This window comes from Lycium barbarum, chromosome 4, assembly GCF_019175385.1.
Source record: "Lycium barbarum isolate Lr01 chromosome 4, ASM1917538v2, whole genome shotgun sequence".
Classification (NCBI taxonomy): Eukaryota; Viridiplantae; Streptophyta; class Magnoliopsida; order Solanales; family Solanaceae; genus Lycium; species Lycium barbarum.
Window position 1 is genome coordinate 139473695 of NC_083340.1, and position 17335 is coordinate 139491029.

General features: G+C 32.4%; 1 pseudogene; it reads left to right on the forward strand.

Annotated features, from left to right (window-relative positions):
- The first annotated feature begins 285 nt into the window (after positions 1–285).
- LOC132638715 (cysteine-rich receptor-like protein kinase 44) lies at positions 286–16379 on the forward strand (annotated as a pseudogene).
- Positions 16380–17335: the final 956 nt, after the last annotated feature.

A 17335-nucleotide genomic window follows, 5' to 3' on the forward strand; every position in this document is an offset into this window, starting at 1 on the left:
AAGAGTAGTACACTATTCACTATTCAGAAAAGGACCAAAGATTAAAGCCAATTGCTGCCAGAGCAGGAGCAGTACACTATTCATGCATGACTTTTTGTTGGCCTCATTCACGCGTGAAAGGCCAAACTTTTATTTTTATAGTTTGGTCCTTTCACGCAATAAATTAGTGCGTGAAACCTACTTATGTTTTTTTTTGTGTTAGTTTGGTTCAACTTTTTTTTTTGTCCTACAAAAGTCGCGGATTCCTAAGCTTCTATATATCGAGCAACTTAGATAGCCATGGTCATGGCTATTCAGAAGTGGCTGCTCTTTCTGTTTTTGCATATACATGTTCATGGTCTCATCCTAGCGCAGCTGCCTGATTTAGTATACAGTGTCAGTGGTGAAAATGGTAACTATACTGAAAATAGTGCATACCAGAAAAATCTTAACTCGCTCCTCTCTTCCCTTTCCTCAAATATGGATAAATCCGGTTTCTATAATGCTTCCATTGGTCAAAACTCCGACATGGTCAGTGATACTGTGCTATGTACAGGAGATTTGGAGGTACAAGAATGTCGCATTTGTGTCAATAATGTTGCTCAAAAGCTTAAAAGAAGCTTTTGGTGTCTATGATGGATGTATGTTACGGTACTCTAATCGATCCATTTTGGAAAATACGTCATCTTCTATTCTATATTACTCCCTCCGTCTCACAATAAGTGTCACCTTAGTCAATTTTTTTGTCTCATAATAAGTGTCACCTTAGAAAATCAATACATATATTGATAAGTTTTTTCCAACTTTGCCCTTAGACAAAAAATGACAAATTTATGCATTCAAGACAAAAAGCACATAGAAATTTGGTATTATTGAAATCTCAATATCAAAAGGCTTACTTTTCATGCATGCTCTAATCAAAAGGGAAAAACAATTTATTTTTATTATATATGGGTAGTTTAGTAAAATTTACATTGAATGATTAATTTTTTAATATGTATATTTTTAGTTAAGGTGACACTTATTATGGAACGGACTGAGTACTAGTGTAAGCCACGGAATGTCTCAGAACCTGGGGAATTTAATTATCAACTAGAAATATTTAAATTATTGGATAGTTTACGAGGCCGTGCTGCAGATGGCAGTCCGCTTTGACAATACGTTTCATTTCCTACATTAATTGAATTGAAAGTATACATACATCCGGTCATTCCTTTCAAAACGAAGAAAGATAATATCTAAGGAGTAAATATTGAGGCTTTTAAATATCTCTACAATAAAGAATTATAAATGAGTGGAGTTGCAAATTTTGAAAAATTCAAATTATTACATTAGAGAATAGGAATGAATGGAGGAATACTGGAATAGTAATTGTCATATTTATTATTGTACAATAAGAAAACAGAAAAAATAGGGAAAATTATCAAAAAAAAAAAAAAGAAGAAAAAAAAGATAAATAGAAGGCTTATAGCCTGTTTGGCCAAGCTTCTAAAATCAGCTTATTTTAACAAGTGTTTTTTTTGTGTTTGGTCAATTGATTTAAAAATTACTTTTGAGCAGCAATTAGTATTTAGTCAAGTTTTTAAAAAGTGCTTCTAAGTGTATTATTCTCAAAAGTATTTTTCAAAAAAGTGTTTTTGGGCAAAAGCTATTTTTTTAGCTCTGAAAAACTGATTCTGCTACTCCTCAAAAGCACTTATTTTCTCCCAAAAGTTTAGCCAAACACTTCATTTTTTATAAAATAAGCACTTATTGAAAAAATAAATACTTTTGAGGGGAAAATAAATTTGGCGAAACACGCTATTAATATCTAGATAGCCCCTTAAAAGAAAATTTTATGATGGGTGAGACGTGCCAAGCCATAGTTGTGTAAGGGTTCCTATTATTGACGAGTGCACATTATGGGTCCAACTTCATTATAACTTCTCTTTTTCCCTCCCCTTCACCAACAACTCATCTCCATTTGGCTGAGCACTTTTTATTTTTTACAGTAAATATTTTACACGCCATTCACAAATTAAATAATAGAATAAGATCAAGACACGGTAAAAATTAGTGATCTCCTGAAATTAATATTCTGTTTTTTTTTTTCTCTCCAACATCACTTCTCCAATTCTCTTCTTATGTACGTATTTTATTTCCCTTCTCTTTTTGTGGTCTTAGTTTTCATTTGTCAAAAATCAAATAAAGATAAATAGATTAATACTAACCCAGATTTTATCTTCTTTTTTCCCCGTGTCTTGTTTCTTGTTTAATGTTTATGTTCTTTTGGTTGATTTTTCAGACTTTAAAACTTAAAGAATTTTGACGATAAGTGCAACACCAGTATAAAAATTTTAATTGCTATAAAGGTAAACACATATATTACAAATCAAAAGGCAAAAGATTTATATTTATATATAAAAATAAAAAAAAATTAAATAAGTCTCTATACAATCGGTTTTCAATTTTTTCTGTTATTTTTGCTTAAAACCAAAGTCAAACTTAATTATGTCAGTTTTGGGATTAAAAAATAAAATCAAACCAAATAAAAAAGTGTTGATTTTTTTCTTCGGTTTGATTCGGTATTTAATTTGGTTCGATTTTTTCGTTTTCTCATGAATACCCGTAATTGCAAATATAAATTTTGTGTGAGTTCCTTTTTCAAGATTTATCTTTTTGAGGTTCTCTTGGGGTTGATTCAATTTCTTGAGATGTTGAATGAAAGTTTTCAAAGTTTTTTTTTTTTCTGAGGTATAAGGGTTAAATTTTTTAAGGTTGATTTAGTTGAGGGGTACAAGGATTAATTTTTTAATTGATTTAGTTTAGGGGCACAACGATTAATGAAAGAAAGAGCCAAGCAAGTTACTCTCTCCAGATAAAAAAAGTGTCCACTTAGCCTTTTTTTCTTAGGTAAAAAAATTATCCACTTATTAAACTAAGAAATAATTAACCTTATCTTTCCAGATTTGACTCTATTAAGTGTTAAGTGACAAAATCTCAATGCCTATTTAATTAGGGATATTTTAGTCAATTTTTTTTTTTTTGAGTGAGTAATTTTTTAAAGAGTGTGCAAATAGCTAAGTGAATTTTTTTTTTATCCGGAGAAAGTAATTAGTAAAAACACAAAGGAGTATGAATGGATCGAAAAGGGTAGAAAATAGTTATTGATGGTATCGATCCATTTTCTTTATAGGAGTATTAAAAAGAGTTGTGAAAATCTGAGTCAGACAGAAAGGACTGAGATATAAAATTACAAAGCAGTGTTGGAAAAAAGAAAGAAAAAAACAAAATATTACTCTTTCGTTTCATAATAAGTATCACCTTAACTAAATTTTTTTTGTCTATAATAAGTGTCACCTTAGGATACCAATGCAAATATTAATTAGTTTTTTCCATCTTTGCCCTTGGACAAAAAATGGCAAATGATGATGGTTGGATTCCCAATGTCAAAAGATGAACTAGTTGTGCATGCTCTAATCATCAAGAAAAAAAATAATTTTTTTCATAATAATAATTTAATAAACTTTATACTACATCATTAATTTCTTAATATGTATATTTTTTGCTAAAGTAACATTTATTAAGGGACGAAGATGCAATGAACTCCAAATGTATATGGAACGGAAGGCAATACGAGGAAATGAGGGAGAGAAACTGTGCTGACACAGGGGACCTACTAAAACATTTGTCAAAAAATAAAGGTGTACTAACACAACTATTGATGTTAATTCCGACCATTCAAGTTTAGAATTTTTTTTATAAAAGTCATTGTTGTTTCATTTAGGACAATAAGGTCACTTAAAAATTATTATTTTTCTCAAAAAGTACCTAAACACCTCAAAAGTCTTATTCTCTCCTAGTTGGTATGCCATATCACTAAAGCCTAATTTTTATTTTAATAATAGACATATTTAACTCATCAAACTCATTTAATCAAATTCATATTTTATACCCAATTAAATATCACATGGTTAAAAAGCGGCAAAAGAATCAAACCAATCTTTTTATTAAGCCACTTTTTCAAATCTAAATTCTTTTTAATCTCGATTCAAATATATTATCTTTCAATTTAAATAGTGAAGGAGGTTTTTGAGGTGTTTAGTATTTTTTGAGAAAAATAATGATACTTGAATGACTTTATTGTCCTAAATGAAACAAAAGTGACTTTTGTAGGAAATTCTCTAAACTTGGGTGACCATACAAGGAATTAACACCAACTATTATTGGTTGTGCCTCACTCATCATAAAAATTTTCCTCTTAAACTTGATGTGTTTTATAAGATAGACACTCAAACTCAACAATCGATCAAATAGGCACTCGAACTTAGCAAAAGTGTGTCTCATAAACATATCACAGTGACATGGCAAAACACATGTTTTATACGCACAGGTGAGCGAGTGAGTGACTTGAATTCTGATTTTTTTTCTCTTTAAATTTTACTCAAATTTCTTTACCCATGTTAGTTCATTTTTCACATTTCAAAAATTTATTCCATGTGGGTCTCGTTATATCAACTACTTCTTCTTCACCGATGTCTTCAGATTCACTATTAGCTTCACAAAAACCATTTGTTTTTATAATTATATTATTACAATATCACCAAAACACATAATTTTACAGAAGAAAACCCAATAAAATATGATTATACAAATAAATCTTTTAATCTTTTAAATGTGCATATTGTAAATTAAGCATTATACCCAACAAATTAAATGGATATTTCTAAATATGATGTACTAAACAGTGGGGAAGGTTTGAGGGTGTGATCCGATTCACTGAAGTTAACGGAAGGGCCGAGTTCTTTTTTTGGGGAAGAAGATGGAAAAGTGGGGGGCGGCGTTGTGGGGTGAGGGGAAGGCAACTGTGTGGGTTAGTGGCCGGGAATTTTTGTTTTTCCTTTTTTAAACTATTTTTTCCCTTTTAATTATTATTTTTCTTTTACATACTTTTATTTAGTTTTTTAAAAATGTATTTTTTTAGTTATATTTGTTTTTTTGTTTTTGTTTTGAATTCACATGTGTCATACAATAATTGGTGCACTTAACACACTATGAGCAAGTGTATTTCACACACTTGACTTTATATATGGGTGTTTAAAAGATATACTTTTGGCAAACGTTTCAAGTTTAAGGGACTATCTAAGCCTGGCAACCGGTCCGGTTTGACAGGTTCAAACGGGTAACCGGACCCGGTGGAACCGGTTTACCGGTCACGGTTAACTGGTGATTTATTACCGGTCCGGGTTTGCATTTTTGGGACCGGTTAATCGATAAACCGGAACCGAACCTGTTAACCAGTCAATTTGTTTTTTTAAAAGTAGTCGTTTCATGACAGGGCTGGACCGTTAGCCAACGGTCCATTTTGCAAAAATGGTTGTTGCCAACAGCTCCAAACTCCCCTTTTGGCCTCAAAACTTTTTTTTAAACACTTTAACCCATTCCCCACCCTTATATAAACTCCTCTCCATTTCCAATTTTAATCTACACCAATTCACTCTTCTCTTTCTCTCAATTATAGTTACTTTGCAACAATTGGCCACTTTAAATTTCTCTCAATTAAATATTATAAAGTTTTATTCTAGTTTCAATTATTAATTTTGCAATTATAAAAAAAAATTGTTGGTGGAATTGGTGATTTTGCAATAATCCGAAGTAGCTCCAAAGCTTTGGTGGATTTGCAATTCTAGCCGCCTTCACTTTGTTGGAAATTAGTCCGACAATCTGGTACCTTCGTTCCAACTCTATCTTTATTTTCCACTATTTAATTTACGCAATTTAATTCTAGCAATTTGATTTATTGCAATTTATTTTCTTGTGATTTATTTGAGTGTGATTTAAATTAATTCTATTTAATAATGGCGAAGAGATTTAGACGTGGTGTCGGTAGTAGTGGTATTGTTAGGGATGGGTTTAATGAGGAAACATTTGTGAACGAAACACCTAATTTAGGTATTGATATTGGTGGAAATAATCCACTTTTAAATCATGAGGTAATGCAACAACATTATACCGACACTTTTAATGAAATTGATGATGATGATGAAACACAAGCCCCCGAAAATCCCATAGGAGATACAGGTCCTGCACAATCACATACACAAGACAAACCGCCAAGAACTCGTAAGCCAACCGCTAAAATTTGAAAATTTATGACTAAGGATAAGGAAAGACAAACGGGTACATGTAATTTATGTAGACAAGAATTTGTTTTTAGGCAATAAACTAGTAAGGATGGTGGAACGGGTACACTAACGAATCATATGAAAGGTAAACATAAGGATGTTTGGGGAGAGCAAACGGGTTCAAATGTGGGAGATATTCAAATGACAATAGACCCACGAAACGGTAAAAATTTTAAGTATGACGAGAAAAAAGAGCGTGTAGAAGTAGCTAAAATGGTTGCTTTTGATGCTCTACCATTTTCCTTTCCTTCGGGTTTGGGGTTTGTTACTTATATTCAATGTTGTTATAATCCGTTATTTGAGGGTATTCCTAGAAGTACTTGTAGAGCGGATGTTATAGATTTGTATAAAAAAATATAGATTTTATTTGCGCCATGCATTTAATTCTTTAAATTGTAGTGTTTCTCTTACCGCCGATTTCGGTCTTAGTCTTAACAAGTTAGATTTTTTGCTATTACATGTCATTGGATTGATGATAATTGGGTGATGAAAAAAAGAACTATAGCTTTTTTATATGATGAAGGGAAAGGTCGTCATGATAGAAAATTTTTAGCGGATTCAATATCTACTATTATGAGATTTTTTAACATTTATAGAAAAACACTTTGTATTACTTTAGATAATGCTTCTAATAATACAAAGGTGATTGGCCTTTTAAAAAGGGAATTAAACCCTCCGCTAAAAAATATTTTTCATGTGAGATGTAATTGTCACATTTTAAACTTGATTGTTAGAGACGGTCTTGAGTGTTTTGAAGATTCTATTCAAAAAGTTAGAAATGCGGTTGTTTTTCTTTTTTGTAATGCTAATAGGGCAAAAATGAGAGATTTTAAGAATTCTTGTGTGGAAAATGGCCTTAGACCTAGGAAAATTCAAGTAGAAGTTGAGACTAGGTGGAACTACACTTACATTATGTCACAACAAGCATATGATTATAGGATTCCCATACAATAAGTTCACAACAATTTTAATACGGATAGTGATGATTGGTTAAGAATTACCGATTGAGAAGATGTTAAGGAATGTATTGAACTTTAACAAAAAATTTATAATGCAACTCTTGTTTTTTCTAAACAATTCTATCCCACGGTAATCGAAATTTTAGCCTACTTAGCGGAAATAACTAGAGTTTTACATGAGTATAAAGATAAATCTGGTTATCAAGCGGCTATTTTTAATATGACAACAAAATTTAAGAAGTATTTTTTTCCATCACAACTTTACTTATATTGGGTTCTCTTTTAAATCCTTGTTTAAAAATGTCTTATACTAGAGCATTGGTTGGTCAAATTTATAACTATTTAAAAATTGACGAGGAACTTGAACCATCTTTAAATGAAGCTGAGCTCGTGATTGATACCGAGTTTAGAAAAGTTTTTAGTCATTATTCTAATTTGGAAGAAAGTGCTACACCCGTTGCTCCACGCCCTACTACTTCTCAAAGTAGCAAAAAGGGCTTGTCGGGTTTGTCGAATCTAAAAGTTTTACATTCACATCCAACTCCTTCTCATAATGCAAACCTTGATGAATATCACCTTTATTTGATGCAGCCAAATGTGGATATCAAGGAACTAGATGATTTGGACGTCTTAGCATGGTAGAAGAGATACAAGGCAAGTCATCCGGTTCTTTCAAGAATGGCTCGAGATATCCTTACAGTTCAAATATCAACCGTGGCTTCGGAGAGTGCATTTAGCCAAGGAAGACAACCAATTGGAGACCATGGACACTCATTATCCGGATTTAGCTTGCAAGAACTAGTATGCATTCGCGAGTGGATTAGATCGGAGCGACGCAACCAAAACTTAGAAGCAGTGGAAGGCGAAGAGGAAGAGACTGAAGATTTGATAGCAAGTGGAGTGGACCAAATGAAAAACTTTGAAGTTATCTCCATAATCGAATATGATATGGCGGATATTAGCCAAATGATGGACACTTTTTTATTTTATTATTCTACTATTTCTTTGCAACTCATGTATTATTTGCAAGTTCAAAAAAACTACAGCTTTCAAATAAATGTTATCCATGAATGAATAAAACATATGACTCATTGAGCTTTCTTCTATCTACTTGTGTTCATATTTTTACTTATATTAAGTTAGAAATATACCTAAAATATACTAAGAATATACTTATAATATATATCTACTTAAATTAAAAACTTGGAAGTTATATACTTGAAAAATAACTAAAATATACTTAAGTTATAAAATAGGAATTTATAAACTTAGAAAAAATTTAAGTTATAAATAACTTAAGTTATATAAGTATATATATAACTTAAACACACACACACACACACATATATATATGTGTGTGTGTGTGTGTGTGTGTGTGTTATAACTATATATAGTATACATATAACTTAAACATATATATTTATTTAAGTTATAATACATATAAGTTAAGTTTTTTCTGTTAGTTAAGTTATAAAAGTTAAGTATTTTCTAAGTTTGTAAATTTCTATTTTATAACTTAAGTATATTGATATTATAAGTATATTCTTAGTATATTTTTTATATATGTAGTATAACTTAAGCATATAACTTAACAAATATATACATATATGCTGTTAGTTAGTGAATATATAAAGTTTACTTATAAACTTATATAACATATATAAATATATCTACAACATACAAATACTTTACCTAGTTCTATGCCTAATTTCATTTCTTCTGTATGTGCAGATTCTAATAATACCGACTCTCCCCAAATAGTGCATATGACACTAACCTTAACACACTTTTTTATCCAAGTCACTTTAATCTACTGGAAGGTATTTAGATGTTCATCACCAAGTCTGTGTATATGTACATCACTTTAACCACAGTTTTCATGTTCTTTTCAAACATCTTTCATTAAGGTTGTAATTTAAAGTATTTTATGCAATTCCTACTTGTGTTAATTTTATTTCTAAAAACTAAAGAAATTCTTGTTTGAGTTATGACCAAAAATTAAAAAAACTGGCCCTGAACTATTTTAAACAAAAAAACAGAGAAAGTGAACATCGTTTATGCCGCAAGGGTGCAGGATGTGGCAGCTTCCATTGCTAAGCACCCGTTTGTCTATTCATATTTTAAAAAAATGATTGACGATTATTTTAAATAAGTATTTTTTTCAATTGATCCTTATTTCATGTTCAAACTTGAAATATAAAATTTGAAGTTTGAAAGTTCAAATACAATTTTAACTTTCAAAGGTACTTGTAGAAAATTAGTTGGGTTTCGTTTTCAAGCAGCGGCCAAAATTTCCCACCTTGGTGGCTTGCTGTTACCCACCCCTGTCCCTTTACCTTCATATATTTTTTTATTTAGCAATAATTTAATTTAAGAACTTATCTTTTATCCTTAACGAAATAATTTACAACCACACAAATATCTAAGGCTTGTTTCAGAACATAAATTTTAAAAATCTCCCTTTCTTCCTTAAATTCCGTATTAGTCAAACTATATCATATAAATTGGCGGAGAGAGTAAGAGTCAATCAGTCAACTCTTAAGATATAGACCAAGTCAAAAGTTGATACCTAATACTACCTTATTCCATTGTACGTGGAATTGTTTTCTTATGGGTTTACTTCCAAAAACAAATTTTAGTCTATTTAATAGAAAAAGATTTTTTTTTATATATTTAACAATAATTTAATTTCATATTTTTATTTTTATCATTAATCATATACGTTAATGATCACATATTTAAGAATAAAAATTCTAGTTTTTTTTTGCCGCTTAATTTTTGCATTTAATCCAATAGATCGTTAATTTTAGGCCAACCATTCACTCAAAAGGTCACTTTTCTATTAGTTTTTTACGAGAAAAGTCACTTATCTTATATTATTTCACTCAAAACAATTACTCAAGCCGAAAAGTAATATATCTATCTACTTTTTTATGATGTGGCACCTGATTTTTTAAGTCAAATAAATAAACAATATTAAACCCTACTCATTTTAACTGTCAAAATATCTAAGCTTCTATATATATCGAGCAACTTAGATAGCCATGACCATGGCTATTCATAAGTGGCTACTCTTTCTTTTTTGGCATATACATCTTCCTTTTCTCATCCAAGCGCAGCTGTCACATTTACTATACGTCCAATGTAATTCCACTCTTAACTATACTGAAAATAGTGCTTACCAGAAAAATCTTAAATCACTCCTCTCTTCCCTTCCCTTAGAAATTGATCAAAATGGTTTCTACTATAATTCCATTGGCCAAAACACCGACAAGGCCAGTGGTATTGTGCAATGTAGAGGAGATCTGGAGATGGAAGAATGTCGCAGTTGCGTGAAAAACGCTTGTCAAAAGCTTGTACAATCTTGTCCTAATCAAAAAGATGCTGTTGGTGGCGATGATGAATGTTTGTTGCAGTACTCGAGTCAATCCATTTTGGAGACTACGTCACTTTCTAGTCTATATTACTTGTGCAATCCTAGGAACGCCTCAAAACCTGAGGAATTTAATCAGGACCTGATAAAATTATTGGAAAAATTAAAAGACCGTGCTGCAAATGGTGGTTCCTTTCGAAAATATGCTAGTGGTAATGCGACAGGTCCAGATTTTCAGACCATATATGCACTTGTGCAGTGTACTCCTGATTTATCTCCTCAGGAATGCTCTGATTGCTTAAGTGAGGCTTATGGAAATCTGCCTAATAGTCTCTGCAATAGCAAGAGGGGTGGAAGAATCATAGGGCCTAGGTGCAATTTCCGCTATGAAATTTACCCTTTCTTTTGGGCGTCGGAACCTCCACGACCTGCAGGTGAATTATATCTTTCCAATTTGATTTGACACTGGTGAAGACACGGGTAACTAAGTCAATAAGAGTTTACCTTATTTAACAATAAAAATTAATTTAATTAAACTTATATAGGAGATGGTTACAAAATATTAAATATGATAAAAGAGCAGACACATGAAAAGAATTTCTACTTGTTTGAACCATAAAAAAGAACTAGACATGCAAAGTGAACGGATGTGTTGAAGTCACGGGTGAATTTGTGTGTAAATTTTGAGTCACGTGAACACATGGTCACTCGACTAATCTCGATATATTATGTGTATAATTTTAAAAATATATTTAATATTAACTAAGTAAACACATAGTCATAACAGGCTGAGTGGAGCATTGGTCAAAGGTTTTCTTTGTATTCTGAAAGTCATGGGTTCAATACCCAGCTCGCTTTTTAAATTTTTGCCATTATTTTCTTAACAATGGTAAACTCATCCTCATGAAATTCTGAATTCGCTTCTGATTGAAGTATAATTAAGTAAATAAAATATGTCATCTCTAACAACTTAAATTTCCCCCCTACTTGTGTGAGACAAAAGATAGCTATTGCTGTCGTCTAACACTTAAAACAATACGTTTCATCTCCTACATTAATTTAAAGTATATATACATCCGGTCATTCCTTTCAAAAGGAACAAAGTAATATATAAGGAGAGCTAAATTAAGAGAAAAGGCAAAAACTTAGAGAAGTAAATATTGAGGCTTTTAAATATCTCTACAATAAAGAATAGCAATGAGTGGAGTAGCAAATTTTGAGAAATTTAAATTATTACATTAAAGAATAGGAATGAATGGAGGAGCAGTAATTGCCATATTTATTCTCATACAATAAGAAAATAGAAAAAATATGGAAAATTGTCAAAAAAAAAAAAAACCAGAAAAAAAAAGATAAATAGAAGGCTTAATACTTAGATAGCCTCTTAAACTTGATACGTTTTATAAGATAGACACTCAAACTTAGCGAATGACCAAATAGACACTTGAACTTGACAAAAGTGTGTCTGATAAACATATCACAGTGACACGACAACACACATGTTTTGCACGCACAGTTGAGCGAGTGAATGACTTGATTTCTGATTTTTTTTCTCCCTCTCTCTTTTTTTTTTTTACTCAAATTTCTTTACCTATGTAGTTCATTTTTCACATTTCAAAAAATAATTCCATGTGGGTCTCATTATTTCTACTACTCCTTCTTCACCGATGTCTTCAGATTCACTATTAGCTTCAGAAGACCATTTTTTTTTTTTGTAATTATATTTTTACTACCAAAAAATATAATTTTATAGAAGAAAACCCAATAAAATATGATTTTACAAATAAGTCTTTTAATCTTTTAAATGTGCATATTGTAAATTAAGCATTATACCCAACAAATGAATATTTCTAAATATGTAATCTTGTACTAAACAGTTGGGAAGGTCTGAGGGTGTGATCCGATTCACTGAAGTTAACGGGAGGGCCAAGTTCCTTTTTGGGAAAGAAGATGGACAAGTGGGGGGTGGTGGGGTGAGGGGAAGGCAACTGCGTGGGTTAGTGGCTGGGAGTTTTTCTTTTTCCTTTTTTAAACTATTTTTTCCTTTTTAATATTATTTTTCTTTTACATACTTTTATTTAGTTTTTTTTAAAAATGTATTTTTAGTTATATTTGTTTTTTTTTGTTTTGAATTTACATGTGTCATACAATAATTGGTGCACTTAATACACCATAAGCAAGTGTATTTCATACACTTGACTTTATATATATGGGTGTTTAAAAGATACACTTTTGCCAAGTTCAAGTGTCTATCTCGTCACTTGATTAATTTGAATGTCTATCTTACAAAACATTTCAAGTTTAAGGAGTTATCTAGGTATTTAGCCTAAATAGAATCACTGACCAAATAGAAGTATCACACCATCTTTATATATATATATATATATATATATATATATATATATATATATATATATATATATATATATAGATCCTGAAAAGGGTAGTAGGACAAGTCAAATTGAGAAGAGAAGATAACAGTTTTCCATTTGAGGAGTAGTTAAAAACCGATACTCCTATGATACTAACTTGAAGTGTCTTTGTAGGAAATGATAATAAAACAACTCCGACAGGGAATGATGATAAACCAACTCCGACAGGGAATGATGATAAAACAACTCCGACGGCGAATGATGATAAAACAACTCCGACAGGGAATGATGATAAAACAGCTCGATCCCTCATTACTATCATTGTGCCAACTGTTACGATTGCTATTCTTACTGTATGTATGTTTGTCGTCTTAATGAAGAAGCGAAAGAGGAAGATGGCGGGCAAAATTCAAGGTGAGACAACACAGAATATTATTAGACAATATGATTAAGGAAAGTTAAACTTTTAGGACCATGTTTCACTTTTTTTTTTGGGGACCATGTTTCACTAAATATTTGTTGTAATTTTTTATTACTACTTTGATGAAGGTACACTCGGTGATGACATTAGCAAAACAGAGTCCTTGCAATATGATTTTTCTACAATTAGAGCAGCAACAAATAACTTCTCAAATGTGAATAAATTGGGACAGGGCGGATTTGGTCCTGTGTACAAGGTGATTAGGCCTGCTTGATGCATAACTGGACGTGAGGATTCATACAAAAGACCCCAACTTGCTTGGGACTAAGGCTTTGTTGTTGATTTTTTCAATTTGTGCTCTTGTGTTTCAGGGCGAGCTTCCAAATGGATAAGAAGTAGCAGTGAAAAGATTGTCAGCAGATTCAGGCCAAGGTGATCTAGAATTCAAAAATGAGGTCTTGTTGGTTGTCAGGCTTCAACATAGGAGTTTGGTTAGGTTGCTGGGATTTTGCCTAGATGGAATAGAGCGACTTCTCATCTATGAATTTGTTCCCAATGCGAGCCTTGACCAATTTCCTCTTATTCCCAGATCGAGTTAAACGTAGCCAACTGGATTGGAAAAGGCGATCCAAAATCATTGGAGGCATCGCTAGGGGAATTCTTTACCTTCATGAGGATTCTAGACTTCGCATCATTCATCGTGATCTCAAAGCTAGTAATGTTCTGCTTGATGCAGAAATGAATCCTAAAATTGCAGACTTTGGCATGGCAAGGCTAGTTACATTGGATGAAACTCAAGGCAACACAAACAGAATTGTTGGCACCTAGTAAGTTTTACGTCTCTCATTAGATGGATTGTCATTTTTCCTATCGCCAGGAAGGATTCTTTAACAATTTAACAAATAGAAACCTCGAGCTGAAAACAAATCTTCCCTTGAAATGTTACCAGGATTTTCAAGATGAATACTGTTATGGTAATTTCTTACAAAATGGCTATCTCAATTTTCTTGAACTAGGTGTTTGATCGTTCCTAAAATTAGTATATTCGAGATGAATGGTCATATAACTTTGTCTTAATACATATTTACCTCCGACACCCCATACAATTTTTGACTGTATCTAATACACAACATTTTGATTACGTGATGCACTTACTTAAACAAAAAAAAAAGTTGTTAACTGATGAATCAAGCAACTGATGAATCAAGTAACTGATGTAATGTGATTACTCAGTTACTTGATTCCATAAGAGCTTCTTTCCCAACTCGAAGATACATCTGAAATTGAAAATCTTAGGTCTTGGATTATGAGGGTCTCATCATTAATTTCATTAAAAAAAAATCAAATGGATTGGATTATTGCGAAGAAGAAGGTTTTGTGGTGGTGTTGGGGTGGGAGGTTGACTGCCGGTGGTGGGTGATGGTTTCGAGCGACCCATCGTGATAAATAATGGGGTTTCCTTTTCTTCCATCTTTTTAATGGTTAATGGCATAATGTAACGATATTACTGGTGTGTTACATACATATTGGAAAAAGTGGTCAAACACCGAAAAGGTGTGTATTACCTTAGGAGAATTTTGGTGTGCAAAATTTTTTCCGTAATGGAGAGCTGGGTTAAAGGTATTTCCGGTATCGTTGGAGTACAATATATGTACTAAAACTGTATGTAACGTTTGGTCGTCAGCCGTCACTCACCACCAAAGCTGCAAATATCTGATGATGAAAATGAAGTTTATTTCAAATATGGTCTTCACATGCAGTGAGATACATTGTCACTAAGGAGCGCCAAAAATTAATTTTTAAAAAACAGGCATTATTTACAAGAGCACTTAACTACCCAACTTGGTCTATAAAACACACGTTCTACTACTTCCTAAGCTGTTTGCAGCATATTAATCGTCTTGCTGACCACCATGTTTTGACTACTAAGCGACAAAATCAAATTTTTGGCCTTTCTACCTTGGTGTGTTGATGGAAGTGCTTAACATGTGTAAAAGAAAAACTTAAAACAGGTTAAGTTGTGGAATTGTTAGAGATCAATATCTTGTAATCTTTGTTTTGGTTTTGTAGTGGGTATATGGCACCAGAGTATGCAATGCACGGGCAATTTTCATTCAAGTCAGATGTTTTTAGCTTTGGAGTACTAGTCCTGGAAATTGTAAGTGGCCAAAGAAACACTTGTTTCAGAAATGGAGAATCTGTGAAAGACCTTTTGAGCTATGTAAGTAACCCGGTCAATTCAATCAAGTGCAACTCAATACCAAACTAATAGAGACCTGCAACATACATTATATGAAATATGTTACTCCCTCCCCCTCTCAAATTTTAGTCTTTTGGTAAACTAAATTTATTCCAAAATTTTATAAGAAGAACGCATTGCTTTTTTTGTTTCCAAATTCACCCTTTCTAACGTTTAAGAGAATTAATTCTAGACAAATATTATTATAATTAAGGCTTTGAAATGTCGTCGTCAAGAGGAATGAAAAATTTCAAGAAATGTATAATCACTACAAAAAAATGGGTAATTTGCAGCGGTTGAAAGTTGCAATTCGTGGAGGTTTTAGCCTCCGCTAGTTGCCAAAAGAAGCTAAAATTTCCGCGAATTGGAACTTTCAACCTCCACAAATTACCCATTTTTTTGTAGTGAATATGGATTAGAGGTAGTGTGATCTATGATTTTGTCTGACTCTAGAATTGAACTATCACAGGTTTGGTCAAACTGGCGTGAAGGAACAGCTTCAAATTTGATCGACCCCATGTTGACTGGAAGCTCAGGATCAGTTCGTGATGTAATGAGATACATCCACATTGCTTTATTGTGTGTTCAAGAAGATGTTGCAAATAGACCAACCATGGGTGCAGTCGTTCTCATGCTCAATAGCCATTCTTCGAGCCTTCCACTTATTCAAGAATCCAATTCAAGGATATCAGGGTCAAGTAAATTAGCTAAAAATGAATCTATTTGTATATCGCGAAATGAGGCATCAATAACTGAGTTATATCCCCGATAACATCCTTAAATATAATAGCCTTTTTTTGTGCTTTCTTATCAGTTTGCTATTTGTTTAAACCACCCAATTAGTCAGGGAATATTGCAATTGATTAATTAATGATTTTGTCTTTCGAACTTATTTGTTTCATGAGTACTACTCCTTTGTTTTTTTCTCTCTGCAATTCACAACGCGCGCGCGCACACAAAACTTACACAAATTCAGTCATATTTTTGGAGGACTAGACAAAGCGCCTCACTCGCTAACACGGTGCATTACTCTTCATCTCCATCCAATGACACTATATATCTTAGAACAACACCTCATCGCTATTGTTCCAAGCACAACCACTAACCACCCCTGTTCCACTATCTCACACCTAAAATCAACATCTCTTCGTTTTATTCTCTACCGCCCATGGCCATCAACTTCTACATTACAAGAGTATCAGGGGCGGATCCAAAGCTTGAGGCGGATCCAAAGCTTGAGGTATGGGCTTCTAGAGACCCAATAACTTTTACTCATACTCTCTATATGTACATATCGTGGTAAATGAATTTCAAATTATTACTCTCTCCGTCTGAATTTATGTAATATAATTTGACTAGGCACGGAGTTTAAGAAATAAAGGAAACTTTTAAAACTAGAGCTTTAAAACAAGTCATAGTTATTTGTGTGATTCTAAATCATTTCATTAAGAGTAAAATTATTTTTAAAAGATAGACTAAAAAGTAAAGTGTATCACATATATTGAAAAAGAGCGAGTATAAGAATTCATAAACTTACAAATCCTAAAACTGTTTCTTAACAACAATTCTCCACCGCCTTGGCGCCTTTACGCCTTCAGCCATGTAAAATCCCTTCCCGTTTTCCCCCGTGTCTCCCTACTCCACTTCAGAACCACACCACCAGCCTTCTTCACCGCAACAAACTAACTGCATCACCACTTTCACTTGTTCATCGCTTGGTCTTTCAGAAACACCTAATCTTCACCTTTTTTTTCTCCCAAAACAGCACTACTTGTGTCTTTATTCTTCTTCCTTAAAAATTGTCCTTCACGAACATATCAACATATGC